A 13,579-nucleotide genomic window follows, 5' to 3' on the forward strand; every position below is an offset into this window, starting at 1 on the left:
TTTTTCTGGCTCACTTCACTGTGTATAATCGGCTCCAGTTTCATCCATCTCATTAGACTTGATTCCTATAAAGTCTGCAAGCAATAAATGCTGGAGAGGGTGTGGAGAAAAGGGAACCCTCTTACACTGTTGGTGGGAATGCAGTCTAGTACAGCCACTATGGAGAACAGTGTGGCAGTTCCTTAAAAAATGGCAAATAGAGCTGCCGTATGACCAGCAATCCCACTTTTCGGCATACACACTGAGGAAACCAGAATTGAAAGAGATGCATGTACCCCGGTGTTCATCGCAGCACTGTTTATAATAGCCAGGACATGGAACAACCTAGATGTCCATCAACAGATAAATGGATCATAAAGCTGTGGTACATGTACACAGTGGAGTATTACTCAGCCATTCAAAAGAATATATTGTCTTTCTCTTTCTGACTTCCTAAGTATTCTTTTGAATGCTAGTGTAGATTCAGGTATTTATTTAACATTTGTTGCTACTGTATAAAATGTGGTTGACGTTTAAAATATTTGTCTTCTATTCTGCAAGCTTTATATTAATTCTAATACTTGTGTTTCTTCAACATTTTCTATACTAAATTATGTTATCTCCAATATACTTTGACTTCTTCCTTTCCATTCTCAAGGCTGTTTTTTGTTTTCTGTTTTTTCGTTTTTTTTTTCTTTTTTTTGAAACTACAGCAACAATTCTCTTTTGTTACCTGATTGCTCTGGTTATAGAACTGCCAGTATAATGTTGAGGCAAAGTGTGTAATAGACTTCCTTGTGTTGTTCCCAGTCTTAGAGGGAAAGCTTTCAGTTTTCATTCTTAAGTATGATGTTAGCTGTGGGTCTGTTTACAGGTGCCCTTCGATTCAGAAAGTTCTCTTCTGTTCTTAATTATTAAGTGTTCTTTCAACCCCGGTTATGAAAAGGTGCTAGATTCACGGAAATGCTTTTTCTTCAGGCAGATGTGTTATTTGTTTTATTGTTTTAAAATGGCATAATGTTGATTGACTTTCTTATAATGAACCAACTTTGCATACCTCCCTAAATCGCATGTGATCGTGGTGTACAGTCTTTTTTATATGCTGTTGGATTTTGTTTGCCAGTATTTTGTTGAGGACTCTTCACCTGTGTTCATAAGGGATATCAGGGGTGTGTGTGTGTGTGTGTGTGTGTGATGTCTCTGTCTGATATTGGTATGAGAGAAAGACTGGCATCACTTTGCCTGCTATGTGGGGAAGAGACATGTGGCATAAAGATGAAGCTTTGTTGGATTGAAGTTTAGCCAGGATTAGAGGGAGAAATTTAGGATATATCTATGTGGAATTGGGGTGAGATTATCAGAGAGCTCATTCTCAGTTTCCTACGCCTGAGTTAAGTGCTTGACATTGAATTATGCTGTTTGTTAACTAGGTAGAGATAGATTATACTTTGAATTTGCTACCTATTTTCTTTGTTAACATTTATGAAATTAGAATTAGTGGATCGGTTGTAATGTGCATTTAAGATACATTTTCTTCCATTTTTACTACAAAACAAGATGCCATTGAATAGCTGATGCCTTTTAAAAAAGCTGTTAACCTTAAGTCTAAGAAATAAGCATGTTTGTCTTTAAGATACATAAACACATTTAAAAGTTACAAATTTGCCCAAGAAGAGGCAACTGGTGTGTGGTTAAGTTAGAATTCCAACTAAATCTCCTTTGACTCCAAAGTCCATGCTTCTAAACGCTGTAGAACAGTGCTTTTGTAAAAATACTCTCCTTTACATGTGATTTCACGTAATGATCAGTGTGGCGGGTTATTTTTTTTTCCTCTTTATTTTTTTAAATAGAAGAGGTTAAAGTGAACATGCGACAAAGCTATGATTCAAGAGCCATGTAGACTTGTAGTCGTAGTTTTTTCAGCTGTCATTGAGTCTGCTTGACACTCAGTGTCTTTGTCTGTAAGATAAGGGTGTGTATAAGTACTCTAGAGTTTTGGAGATAATCAAATAGCCCATTTTTCTGTACTTAACTAATCTGTAGTATGTTTACACTTAGGTGGCAGTTTGTATAAAGGAAGCACTGGGACTTGTGGCCGCACCCTCTAAGAATAAAAAAGTATTAAAAATATGGAACTCCCATGTATGTTACGTGAAGAAGAACAAGAGCCAGAAGTACGGAAAAGGGAGGGAGAGACGAAACAAGTAGATGATGATGATGATGATGATGAAGTGATCTTGGTTGGAGTGGAACATGTAAATGAAGATGCTGACGTGATCTTTGTTGGGATGAGCTCAGCTTCAAAACCAGTCGTTTCAAACATACTGAACAGAGATACCCCAGGTTCTTATTCAAGGAGAAAAAGGTATGGTCACTTCAGGAGAGGTAACGCTCACAGATTACAGCCTGTGAGTCATGTGACTCCTACATCAGAAGCAAAGACTGTCTTTCCAGTGTCTGACTCTGACTCAGGATCAACAGGTAGTCCTATTATTATTGAACCTCCGTCTCAAGCTGATTATAAAAATCTTTCACCACAAATAGTGCCTGATTGCTTTTCGAAGGAGTTATGTTCTTCTTTGATTACCTTCACAAGTTCATTGCAGCATCCAGTAGAAACAGCAGTTTCTGCAGGAGATATGAATAAAAGTCCTCATGTATCAAAGTGAGTTTCCCCTTGTGAAACAAATCGCAGAAATCCCAGAAGGCCTAAACTCAGTGATGGCATTGTAGGGGAACATTCTTTAGGTTTCTCCCCGTCAGGTTTTTTTCATACAGAGACCACTCAGCAAAGCACACCAGACCGTGTCCATACCTCACTAAGCCATGTTCAGAATGGAGAACCTTGTCCAACACCTTTTCCAAAGGACAGTGTTCATTGCAAGCCTGTAAGACCTTTAAGGGAAAGTGGACGGACAAAAACTGATTTTCCAAGTTTGGCAAGTCCAAACAAAATTGGTGATCCCACAGAAGGAAATCTGATTGTGTTACTTCGCGACTTCTACTGTGGCGAGCATGGAGGAGTTGGGTAGCCAGAACCGAAGACCCACACGGCGTTTAAATGCCTCAGCTGCTTGAAAGTTCTAAAAAATGTCAAGTTTATGAATCACATGAAGCACCATTTGGAACTTGAGAGGCAGAGAGGTGACAGCTGGAAAACCCACACCACCTGCCAGCACTGCCTCCGCCAGTTTCCGACTCCCTTCCAGCTGCAGAGTCACATTGAAAGTGTCCACACGGCCCAGGAGCCCTCCGCAGTCTGTCACATCTGTGAGTTGTCCTTTGAGACAGATCAGGTTCTCTTAGAGCACATGAAAGACAATCATAAGCCTGGTGAAATGCCCTATGTATGCCAGGTTTGCAGTTACAGATCATCATTTTTTGCAGATGTGGATGCACATTTCAGAGCATACCATGGTAACACCAAGAATTTGCTTTGCCCATTTTGTCTCAAAATTTTTAAAACTGCAACAGCATACAGACGTCATCATCGAGGGCACTGGGAAAAGAGTTTTCACCAGTGTTCCAAATGTCGGCTACAGTTTTTAACTTCCAAAGAGGAAAGGGAGCACAAGACCCAGTGTCATCAAATGTTTAAGACGCCTAAGCAGCTAGAAGGATTGTCCCCTGAAACAAAAATTGTTTTTCAGGTATCACTGGAACCCCTTCAGCCAGGATTGGTGGAAGTTGCATCCATTACTGTGAACACATCTGATTTTGAATCATCACCCCCCAAATCTAAAAGGAGGAGGTCAAAAAAAGAAAAAAAAATAGTTAATTCTGCCTTCAGTAAGTCTGAAGCAAGTATTTCAGTCAAAGTTAAAAACCCCATTAAAAAAAAAAGATCAACTTATAGCATTATTCAATAATATCAAATATAGGGAAACCGATGGGTAATTTATGTGATTTTGTTTTAATTAGAGGAAGTACAGTTTTGTTTGATCTGCATATTGAGATGTTATTTAAAAATCTATGATATGTTTTTTGTGTAATTGTCTTAACATGTAAAAAGGATGTGCGCATGTGTGTGTGAGAGAGAGAGAATGAGAGAAGTGGAGAAAGGAAAAGTAAGAACCTATTTTGGTATTTGATGTTATTTGTAAGTTCGAAAGCTCTCCTATACATATAATCTGTAGAGTGTTTTAGCAACGGAATTTTGAACTGTTTTCATGCCTTGAAGATCTCAGTATGAGCTATATAGCCAGATTTGAATGTCACTCTCTGAAGTGCCTCTTGGGCTGATCTAAGACAACCTGGCTCTGAATGCGTGCACTGGAGGTTGATGGAGAAGCTACGATGTGAGTTTGGACCAGACACGGGATTTAATCAGTGAAGAGCTGTGGCTTCTTGTCCCAGCTGAGGAAGAGGCATACATTCACTGCAGGCACAGAGCCAAGGGAGAAGGAACACTGTCTCAGAGTGCTTTCACCTAGCCCAGGGACATCACAAGGAAGCCAGCCGCTAAAATGCCTGTGTTTGGTGAGAGACCCTGGCAAGCATGAAGCAGGCCCTGTGTAGCACTGACTGCAGTTGGAGAAGCAGAGATAGTTAGTAGAATGAGACCTGGTGCCTGTGGACCTCCTGTTGAGTGATCAAAAGGGGAATTTGATTCATTCTGTCCCCTTTTCCATTTGGCTGCCCTGTAGTCACAGTGAGGTCGGCATATATGTGTCAGACACAGTAGCAAAGCAAGTTAAAATTCCCAAAGGAAAAAAGAGCCTTGACGTCCACTTTGATTTGCGCTGGACCCATAGTTGTAGCTGAAAAGGATCAATGACAGGAAATCTGTTCACCTTTTGAATTGGGCTAAATTGAGTTCTCTTACCCTTAAGCTACAATGGAGTTGTCCAAGAATCGTAAATATAGTGGATAAAAATAGTCCAGGGTGATTAAAGCCTTTTTGGAACTCTTCCTTCCATTTTCCAGTTACATGTGTCTTACCCGAGTTGACCATGTGAAGATTTCGGTTCTGTATCTTATCTTGCCTTGGACACAAATGTAGTACAGTTAACTGCTAATTGTTTGCGTGTGTAATTTCCCATTGTATCAAACTAAATGTGTATGGGTGCCTGAACATCAGCACACTTGGCTGCCTCTGTAGGTTCTTGGAGTTGAGTCTCCTCCTGGAGTTGAATGTCACCCCTTCTCCACTTCTGGCACGGATACCTAGCAATCTCTGTACACCATTCCAGGAAGCTGGGATCCTGTCTGTAGACCTATGCCAGGAGCAATCTCTCCGTTTCCTCTTCCTTTCTCCTCCTCTTTGTCTCTCCCCACTCTCCCCAGTCCTCAATTTCTTTAAGTCCTCTAAGCTTTCACAAAATGCTGGAAAGAGATCATCACCAAGCGGTTAGCATCCTTCTCAGAACTGAAGAGGAAGGACTACAGATGATGAAGCTGTAGTGAATCTGTTTTCTCCATTTTAGGTAATTTCCTGAGTATAAATTCAAATTCAAATAAATTGTGTTTTTTATTCAAAGCTTGATTGATTTATTTGCACTCTGAATATTTTACTAGGCCTTTCCGGTTAGTTTACTTGGGCCAAAGCGCTTTGCTAAGTGTCAGCTGAACCCACTTTTAGTTGTATAAAGAGTGTGTGTGTGTTCTGGTCTCAGGTGAAAACTCTCTGTATAAATAAATATGCAGACTATTGCATTCATATCTCCTTTCTTCGATTTCTGTAGTAAAAAATACGAAATGTTTTAGGTACGTGTTTTTACTGTTGCTTAGTATTATCAACACTGTTGCTGTTAGTTGCTGTGAAGTATGCTCCTAAGGAGTGCAAGTTGTATTTATTGCCAAATTAAAAGGTTCCCACAATACGGTCCCTGACTGCTTCCTCTCTTCCATTCTCTGTCTTCTACTCTACTATTTTCCCCACTAATGTACTCTTTTTGACAACACTGGCCTTGGTTTTCCTCCATCAAATTCCATTTATTCCCGATCCAGACTGCAAGTGCTGTTCTTCTGGAGATACTCTTCCTGTAGGCCTGCATGGCTCCCTTGTTTGAGCTTCACCAGTGCTGTTCATATAACACAATCAAATCTCCAACCCCCTCTCTTTCCTCCTCCTCCTTAAAGGCACTTGAAGTCTCTATCCTCTTCTCCCCTCTCCAGCCTAAATTTCCTAAATTTTCACACACAAAAAAAGAGAAAGGAATAAATGAAAAAGAGAAGAGATAATAACATCAGGGCTTTGCTTCTTAGAATTAACTTGAGTCAGTTTCTGTGCCTGCAAATCAAAGATAGTTAATAGTGAGTTGAATTCTTTCAGGAGCTTCCTCTGTTTTTCTTTTGATACTTCTATATTTTGTTCACACAATGACACTTTGTTTTCTTTACAAATTATTGAAGATGTGTCAAGATTATTATTTTGTTACTGCCCTTTGTGAATTCCCTTGTCTGCCTTGCTTGTTGTTTCAGGCAAAATTTATTATTTTATTAATGTTGCCAAAACATTGTAAGTAAAATTAGTATTTGTAGAAATAATGTTTTAAAAATTATTTCTGCTGTCTTTTTACAAATAACATGGCATATTTTTATTTTTTTAAATAATCGTATTGTGTTGGCCAGTTCTAAACTTCTAAACAGTGATGTGTAAATGGGCTTTCTTGTTCTGAGTACCATCAAAAGCAGTGAGTATCTGGCTTAGTAAATTTCCGTTTCTGGTTTTAGATCTTGAAGAGAATTGTTTTATTGGATAGTTTACAACATTTGTTGAGACATTTACTGTTCCTTCCTTCTCCTCTCCTTTCTTTTTCTTGCTTTCTTCCCTTGTCTCTCTTCCTCTTTCTTTCCTTCCCTTTCTTTCCCCAGGTTGTTGCTTGACTGGACCTTTCCTGAAACAAATGATTTCCACTCAGAGTTGAATGTTATCCTCTCAGAATCCCATTTCGTTCCTCATTTCTAGTATTGGAATTAACCTCACTGTCCCCTTATTAGATTTGCCACAGTTGTATCAATGTTTCTGATTTTCTTTTTCCAAGAAGCAGCTCTTGTCGTCTTATCCCAACAAGCTTTATTTTTGTTTTCTATTTTTGTTTCAATTCATAGATACTTCCTACATTCTTTAGGATTTTTTTTTCTTTATAACTTTGTATTTTAGAAGTTTCTTCAGAATTTTTTTCCTGTAAATATATTAGATTTACAATGTTGAATTTCAGATGTATATCAGAGTGATTTAGTTATTCAGCTATGTATCTATTCTTTTGTAGGTCCTTTTCCATTATAGGTTATTACATGATACTGAGGATTTCTTTTCTTTTTTTTTTTCCAGAGATGGTTTAGGGGTTAACCTATCTTTATTTAGCAATTTTGTCTGAATCCCAAATATTTTTATGTATCCATGTTTTTAATTAAAATTTCATTGTCTAAGATTTTTGGCAAGTTGATTCCAAAGAGTTCACTATTTTCAGGCTGAATGTTTTCATTTATTGTTTACTGAGAAGTTTTCATTGGAGCTCTGAGGGTATGTGTGTATATACACTGACATGTCTATATACGCATCCTTTTCAGATTACTACATGTTTTAAGATATGTAAATGTATTTTCAAAGATATTTTCTGTTTGTATGGTAAAAACATGAAATGTTTTAATTCTAGAAATTTATTCCCCCAAATGAATATAGTATAAAGAGTAAAGATATAAAACTAGATTCCTTTGAGAGTAATCCTTGCTAACAGAACTTGGGAATGTTCAAAAAGTATTCATAACACTTACGAAAGGTGGCAAGAAAAACTTTATTCAAGGTAAGAATACTACAGTGGGGTATTATAACATGGGAGAGAGACTGAGCTTGTGTCTGACTCCAGGAGGGGTGCAGCTGGGATTTATAGCTAAGGAACAGGGTGGGCCCATGGGATTGCAGACAGAGATGGGAGACTGAAAAGCAATGGACAACAATAACAGAATGGGTGTCAGTGGATGGAAACGTATTAAAATGAGGACTATAAGGGTGAGGGTGGACTCTGGCTCAACTGAAAGGATCATTGCTGAGGCTAGGCAAGGCTGATAAGATATTCAGGTGAGTGAAATGATATTTGATCTGATACTGAGGTTGGTCAGATCAAGGGTGGGCTATGTTTTCTAAACTGAAGTAGCAGATTCTGGATTAGATTGGACTAGATGGACAGGCAGCCCTGAATAAAGACATTGCCCAAAGTTGGCAGTGCATTAATGAACTAGTGCTGCATAACCAATTAGCCAAAACTAGCAGCTTAAAACAATATTATTTCATACTGCTGCTGAAAGTTGGGAATCCAGGAGTAATTCAGCTGAGTGTTGTGGCTCAGTGTCTCATGAGATTGCCATCCTCTGAAGCCTTGACATGCGCTGGTGGATTTCCTTCCAAGATGGCTTACTCACATAGCTGTTGAAACCAGTTTGCTTGCTGGCTGTTGGGAGAAAGCCACGGTTCTTTCACATGGGCCTCTCTAAAGGGCTACCTGAGTGTTCTCGAGATATGACTAAGCTGGCTTCTAGAGTGAGTGATCCAAGAGGATGAGCAAGGAGGCTGCAGTGCCTTTTATGACCTAGTCTCAGACGCTTCATTGTTCGTTTCTACCGTATTCTAACATGAGAAGTGAGCCACTAAGTCCACCACACATGTGAAGGAGCAGAGGAAGGAACCGTGGACATAATTTAAAACCACGTGGTACACACATGGCCAGAAATTGTTCACATACGTGTATGTCCAAAATGCCTTTTCCTGCCAATGCTTTTAAACAATTTATCTGTTACAGCATTAACTTGAAGTACAGGACCTTGTCATCTAAGTCAGGTCCAGCTATGGATCAGGGTTCATGTGTACAGTATCTCGTGTTCTGTTGCTCAGTTGTGTCGTATTCTTTGCGACCCCATGGGCTGCAGCGCTGCAGGCTTCCCTGTCCATCAACTCCAGGAGCTTGCTCAAACTCAAGTCCATTGAGTCGATGATGCTATCCAACAATCCCATCCTCTGCTGTCCCCTTCTCCTACCTTCATCTTTTTCCGCATCACGGTCTTTTCCAATGAGACGGTTATTCCCATCACATAGCCCAAGTATTGGAGCTTCAGCTTCAGCATCAGTCCTTCGAATGAATATGCAGGAGAGATTTACTTTAGGATTGACTGGTTTGATCTCCTTGCAGTCCAAGAGCCTCTCAAGTCTGCAACACATCAGTTCAAATTATAGAAGTGTAGTTCCTCTAGACCTGAGGATGTGTGAACAAAAGAGATGAGTTAATCTGCTCCCTTTCACAGCCAACATACAGTGGTGGTTCAGGCATAGATAACCTTCATAGACACTCCTGTTCCAGAAAGGGGAAGTGCCGGGAGCCAGTGTGAGGAATCCCGCCCGTGACAAGGTCATGAGGAAGGAAGCTGACATACGCAAGGCGTGCTCAGACTTCAGGGACCCCTCTGGATATTCCTAAGCATGTACCCCAACAAAAATCTGCCGGTTTTTGTGCTCTGCTTTTGTACTCTTCTGATATTTTCTGGAAAAAGTCAATTCAGGGCTTTAGTCTTCTGCATTTAAAAGAGTGTTTCAATCCAAAAAACCCTCTGATGGCTTTCTAGCCTGCCTGCAGGACTCGTACAGCTGCGCGTGTGATTGTTTGAGGCCTCCTGACCACAGGAGGCACAGGAAGCTTAAAACATCCTAGGAATGTAGGAGATTCCGAGGAGTCAAAATCTTTTTAGGACTAATTAAATGTTTCATTTGTTGAATCAATATTTGCTGCCAAATTTTCACATCCTTTAGTTGTAGATATAGTTAAAATAACAAGTAGTAGACCTTGTGTTAGCAACATTAGATCTTTGAGTTAAAGTACCTTCTTTGTTGTGTCCCACTGCACCTTTGTTCTATAGAGATGTAACTTTAATGCTAATGCTTTAAGGAGATGTAGATTAAAGAAAAACACTTCAGGGGAAACAAGATTAACATTCATTAAGGAAGAGAGCCAAAAAGTGTTAACAAGCCTCTTGGCCAGAAGATAATGTAAATCACCTGAGACCTTTTGTATACCAAATGATGTATAGAAAGAGCCTGAGCTGCAAACGCTACATAATCTTGTGTTACCCATTGATCTCTGTGTTTTATCAAAAGTATAAAAGGCCTTCTGAACAATAAAGGATGGGGCCAGCTTCCCGGGGCCAGGGGCCAGGGGCCGGGGGCCAGCTTCTTGGACCAGCTTCTCTAACTAGTCTCCCGGCCTGGTTTCTTGGCACTCTGGCTCCCCCCCGTGTCTCTCTCTCTCTCTTTCTTCTTCTCTCTTCTTTCCCTCTCTCTGCTCTTTATTTTAACTTCAGGCTGAATCTCCACCTGGGGCGCGGAGGCTCGCCAGGTCTACTTACTTGCCCCGGCTGTTAAAGACCCGCGAGAAAGGGAGCTTAAGGCGAGGCACCCTTAGATATTCAAGCGGGCGCCGGTGGCCCAACGTAGATGGTGCAAATTCCTTGTCTGGAATTTTATTGGCCTTCTGCGTAAACCAAGCTATTCAGCCTTCTTTCTCCACTTAATCTTCTTACTACACTGTAGTTTCTTAATCTAATCTTTCATTAATAAATAAACAAGTCTTTCCACGCCGACGCCGTCCACCCTTCGAATTCCCTGGATCCACCGGGGCTGGACCCCGGCAGGGAGGGGAGATGGGAGTAAATAGTAGCAGTTCTGAAATCCCATGGGTTCTTGCGGGCAGTACTTTGATTAGTATTTAAGGCCTGGACACTTCCTAGGCTTCAGTCTCTGATTTTTTCATTCTACCCACTGACATGATGCCATTGCATGAAAGGTGGCTAGTATATGGTTACATGAAACAGTCTCCCTAGCCTGCTTCCTGCTTGTAGAAGGTAGAAGTCCAGAGCTCCTATTTTGTACTATTGCTGGTCCTTTCAGTCTGAGCTGAACTTAAATATGTTATCTTAAAACCTTGGTGTGTCTCCTGATACTCTTACTGGTGTTCATGGCAAAGCACCCCACTCCAAAGCCACAATCACACATGTCTTCATAATAATGCTTACTCTGTCTTGGTTTTCTGCTGAGATAGCTGAGGGATAACACCCTGAACCTTGGTAGAAGTCTTATTGTGTGACTGAAAGGATCTCTGAGTGACACCCCTAAACTCTTTGGAGGGTATTGGCCTGACTAAATAATGCCATGAGGCATCCCCCCTTCCAGCTTTCTGAGGCTTAACAAAGAATTTTACAGTCACACTCGTCTTTAGAACACCTTTGTTTATAAAAAATAATATGAAGAAGAACTGGCCTATCGGTGGTGTAAAATGTTGTATTTAGACCACCTAATCTCAATGCCCTGGATATGATCTTGCTTGAGAGTCATTAATTTTAACAACTTCCGTCATCTTAAAAGACTGGAAAATTCCCAAATCAGCAAGTTTTGTCCCCTGGTTTAATAATCTTTATCTTAAACATTAAAAAAGAAAAAAATTCCCTTCATGTTTTACTACAGGCAGCAAGAAGAAACCAGGAAGCACTTTTGGCTGTTTGGATGGAAATCCTCTTAGATAACTCAATTAATTAAGTACAGTTTGTCCTCCCAGCTCATTAGGTACATTTTCTACTTTTCATAAACTGCAGATGTAATGGACTTTCGTCTTCACAATCCCCAGTCTCTTTCCTCCTGCCTCTCCTTTCTGCCAAGCATCCTAGGTGCACGACTGTGATTCCGCCTAGAACGTGTTTGCTTAGTGAGCAAACGGGGAGTGATTCCCTGGCTTCAGTGCTTCTGCTGGCCAGAGACTCTGTACCGTTCCCTAAGAACTTCATGGTTTCGCTGTCCAACTTCTATCACCTGGCTAGGTCAGTTGCAGTAGCTCATACTCACAAGCGAACTGGCAGGGATTTCTACACGCACATGTGCAGAAACATACATGTGTATACGGTAACATCGCTGAGGGGAAACCTGTCCATATGCAGAAGTACAGCTTTCTTTTCCAGGAACATGAATTTTGGTAAGCACTCCAATTTCTACGCACACATGTGCACAAATATATTGGTGAATACAGTTACATCGCTGAGGGGAAACCTGTCCATATGCAGAAGTACAAGCTTTCTTTTCCAGGAACATAAATTTTGGTAAGCACTCAAATTTCTGCACGCACATGTGCACAAACATGCACGTGTACTCAGTAACATCCCTGAGAGGAAACTTGTCCATATGCAGAAGTACAAGCTTTCTTTTCCAGGAACATTAATTTTGGTAAGCACTCAAATTTCTATGTGCACATGTGCACAAATATATGCGTGTACACAGTAAGATCGCTGAGGGGAAACCTGTCCATATGCAGAAGTACAAGCTTTCTTTTCCAGGAACTTGAATTTTGGTAAGCACTAAAATTTCTGCACGCATATGTGCACAAACACACTCGTGTACACAGTAACATCCCTGAGAGGAAGCTTCTCCATATGCGGAAGTACAAGCTTTCTTTTCAAGGAACATGAATTTTGGTAAGCACTCAAGTTTCTACACACACATGTGCACAAATAGATGGGTGAATACAGTTACATCGCTGAGAGGAAACCTGTCCATATGCAGAAGTACAAACTTTCTTTCCCAGGACCTTGAATTTTGGTAAGCACTAAAATTTCTACGTGCACATGTACACAAATATATGCGTGTACACAGTAACATCGCTGAGAGGAAACTTGTGTATATGCTGAAGTACAAACTTTCTTTTTCAGGAACATGAATGAGACCTGGTGACTAGGACCTCCTGTTGAGTGATCAAAAGGGGAATTTGATTCATTCCGTCCCCTTTCCCATTTGGTGTCCCTGAACAATGGAGATCAACGTGGCAAACGGTGGGGTTTTTCCTACTTCCCTAGCATCTGGCCAGCAACAGCCTGTCCTGGTGATGCTGTGCATGGCTGGGACGTTGCAGCCACCAGTGGCCACACCAGGCGAAGATGCCACCCTCTTCAGAGTGGAGGCAGGAGAGGACAGCGAGGCCCAGGTGCGGAGTCGTGGCAGGGATCAGACGGGGTTTCCAGCTGCTTGCAGAGGACATCACTGAGGATGTGGAGGTTGTGCCAGATGAATAACAGTAACAGGGGTCCTCCCTGGAGCTGGAGGAGAAGACATTGGAGGAGTAGTGCCAGGAAAGGCCTGGAGGCCCGAGTGACCTCAGAGCACTAGATGTGATGCAGGCACTGGCGACCTTGTAAGTGGAACTTAGCTCTAAGCCTGAGAAAACCTGCAGGGCCTACGTTTGGTTCATGTGCAAGAGTCATGAGAGGAGGAAGCGTGACTTGGCTCAGAAGAGTGCCAACATCCAGGGCATCCCTGGCTTCTGGGCCAACGTGGTAACCTTTCTGCTACTCGTTGTGGTCCAGTGCTCAGGATGAGGGGGAGGTGCAGAGGCAGGAGCAGGAGGAGGGGTGGAGGTGAGGGGGCAGAATGGTGGACCCTGAAGGAAGTGTGGTACTGGGCAATTGGCAGGCTCCAAAGGCACAGCTGAGTAGAGTCCGGGCAGGGCCACTCCTGTAAGTGTCGCAGCCATGACTCTGTGTGTCTCCTTCAGGCCTGCATCTGAGGAGGATTAGCCTCTAAGTCAGAAATGACCAGAGACAGTACATCAGAGCCACCTTAGCTGACAGTTAT

At 41.4% G+C, this 13,579-nt stretch overlaps 1 pseudogene; it reads left to right on the forward strand.

Moving 5' to 3' along the window:
- The first annotated feature begins 2,108 nt into the window (after positions 1–2,108).
- Positions 2,109–3,400, forward strand: LOC138431518 (zinc finger protein 280B-like; annotated as a pseudogene).
- Positions 3,401–13,579: the final 10,179 nt, after the last annotated feature.

Source organism: Ovis canadensis, chromosome Y (assembly GCF_042477335.2).
Source record: "Ovis canadensis isolate MfBH-ARS-UI-01 breed Bighorn chromosome Y, ARS-UI_OviCan_v2, whole genome shotgun sequence".
In the NCBI taxonomy this organism is placed as follows: domain Eukaryota; kingdom Metazoa; phylum Chordata; class Mammalia; order Artiodactyla; family Bovidae; genus Ovis; species Ovis canadensis.